The sequence below is a fragment of the Oxyura jamaicensis genome, chromosome 3 (genome assembly GCF_011077185.1).
Source record: "Oxyura jamaicensis isolate SHBP4307 breed ruddy duck chromosome 3, BPBGC_Ojam_1.0, whole genome shotgun sequence".
In the NCBI taxonomy this organism is placed as follows: domain Eukaryota; kingdom Metazoa; phylum Chordata; class Aves; order Anseriformes; family Anatidae; genus Oxyura; species Oxyura jamaicensis.
In genome coordinates, this window is record NC_048895.1 from 81,524,400 (window position 1) to 81,527,057 (window position 2,658).

The 2,658-nt window shown below is 43.5% G+C and overlaps 1 long non-coding RNA gene across 1 annotated transcript; it reads right to left on the reverse strand.

Annotated features, from left to right (window-relative positions):
* Window positions 1–1,077: 1,077 nt before the first annotated feature.
* Window positions 1,078–1,959, reverse strand: LOC118164901. The gene is made up of 3 exons (XR_004749727.1): window positions 1,749–1,959; window positions 1,418–1,618; window positions 1,078–1,303 (listed from the first exon to the last, which is right to left on the reverse strand). It is a non-coding gene; the product is annotated as an uncharacterized LOC118164901 (long non-coding RNA).
* Between the last annotated feature and the right edge of the window lie 699 nt (window positions 1,960–2,658).

Sequence of the window (2,658 nt, forward strand, 5' to 3'; positions counted from 1 at the left end):
AGACAAGAGAGGGATTTGTGGATTCAACTACCATAATATTAATTATTTCTTCAGCTGTGAGGTAGGTGCCAAAAGGTTACTGACACAACAGGGCCAAGGTATAGTAAAGCTCAAGTCCAATGACTGCAAAGTCCAGCTTCCTTCACACGCCTACTTTAATACATCATCCACCTACCCATCAGTTATGAGTCTATATACAGCTATGCATCTACACACACCCTGGTCTAGGCTTACAGGTGCCTCCCACCTGGCTGCCTTCAGGGACCTCTCATCCACACGTGACACCACCTTTCATGACCACATAGCTGCTGTTTTGCTGCCCAGAGCTATGTGAGCAAGTGGCATCCCTCTCAGAGGATGATGCATCAGCTGCACTACTGACATGCACCCGTGTCCCTCCCTCCCCATGAAGTTTGCTGCACCTCCAGAGTGGTCAGATGTATGGTCTGAAGGATCTCAGGCTGCATTAAATGATTTGAAAGAAAAAGATAAAAAGGATAAGGAAAATGCTTGCATACCAGTGTGTAAGCAAAACAAATTTTCTAGGGAATTACAGTATCATTACCAAGCCAGCTGTGAAATTAAGGAAGAGAACAGGCAAGCTTTCTGAAGCTATACATCAGCTAATGTGGATTGGGCATGACTCCAGGCAGAGTCAGAGCGGGCTAAAATACCCCACTTTTTATGAAAACAGCAAGAAACTAAATTCTGAGATAGAGCAGGAATATTGCCAGGCACAGAGGGGGCTCACCACACCACACCACAGCACTCCACACCACACAAAGCTGACTGTTTCCCTACACAGTATTTGAGATATTCCGCCTAGACATTTTCTTTATGAAAGTTCCTACTTTAAGATCTACAGTTTTATTCTAATTCCATGGGACTCATCCAGCTTGTTTGCCTGAGCATTTTAGAAAATCCTGCTTGACATTAACTTCCCCTAAAAACATTCAGACTTTGTCTGGTCTCCCTTGAGGAACTGGGTGCAGGTCGCATAGGTCCAAAGCTCATATGTCTAACATCCAGTGACAGCTCAAGCCATCAGTGCTCTGAACATATTCCTGGAGGCTTTCATCTCTTCCCAAATCTCAGATGCCCGAGGCACCCATTAGTGAACAAAAGTCAGACAAGTTATTCTAGTATTCTTGCAGATCTGTAGCCTCTGGAGTATATCCTGCTTCCTTTTCCACCCAGGAAAGTAGCTGACAGCAAAGCGTGAATGCAAATGAAGATGCTGCTTGACTCGCAATGATTTGTGTTTTGACAGGCAGGGAGCAAACAGCGCCAAACAGTTCCCAATCTACAAAAGCAAACAAACAAAAAACAACCAGAAATAGCTGGTACAAAGGGATTAGGGTGGAACTTTTCCCATGTTAATCAGAAAAGGTCAAAGTCAGTGAAATTGCCTGCCTACCAACTTAAAACAGTTTTTCCAGTAATGTTGTCCTTCCTACTCCTGTTCAGGATTATGAATTGATTTGGTTGCTCCCATATGTGACAGATAAGAAGAATGTTTGAGAAATCCCAAATGGAAATACAGAGCTATGCTCCCTGAGCACTGCTCACAGGGGTTCCAAAACACACAGGCTGTGGATCTGCTGCCTGTGGACTGCACCTGCCATGTATAAAATCATAGGATCGTGGAATCATTAGGGTTGGAAAAGACCTCCAAGATCATCTGGTTCAACCATCCCCCTACCACCAATATCACCCACCAAACCATGTCCCTAAGCACCACAGCCAACCTTTCCTTGAGCCGTTCATCTCCTCCTGCATTTGCACACAGACAGCAGTGATGTGCCCAGGACCACAAGGTTTCATGAAGTCCTGGTACTACAACTGGTCTGTCCCTCCTTTCAACCAGATAAAACTTTCACATGGAAGCATTTCTAGGAGGCCAACTGTGAAATAAATAGCAACCGCAGACACAAGAGCTGCTGAAAACCACCAGCCAGAGATGGCTTCCCACATCAAGATCATTGTTAAATCCAGGCTCTGTATGTAAATGAAACACAGCTGTTGGAACATCTACTGCTTAATGAAAAGCACAATTCTGTATTGAAGCCATCTGAATAATATTACTGAATATATCCCATAGACTTTCTTCATAAGTTTCTTCAAGGAAAAGGGCATTTTTGAAGGGCTTAGCCATAGAAAACCAATATAAACTCATGATATGATAAGAACAGATCGGTGTGTACGTGCAAAACAAAGAGATGCTGCCCTTGTAGTCATCCCTCATAACCAGATGAAGTAGGAAGTGTTTTGACTGAGGAGTCAGTCAGCAGTTTGTACTCTGTGAGAGTCTCCCTTAGGAAAAGGACACAAAAAGGCTTAGTTTTTATTATTATTATTTTCTTCCCTGCAATGCTGTCTGAAGACTGCACACAGTGCCCCATAGCCTAAAAAAAAAGAGCAGTGTATTGCTCATGGCCCAAAATCCCTTCCCAGACAGTGGTTTTCCTCAAAACTCTCAGCTTTCTCTGAAGGTCAACATACACAAGCTTTTCTGCTTGTTTTTATGCTGCTTGATCTGTATCTTCTGTGATATTTCTCTTTTTTTTTTATGACAGTCCTGACAGCTCCAATTGCCAGCTTATTTATTAGACCCCCAAAGAGAGCTGCTGGATTGCAGTGGGTGGATGAATAGAGAGG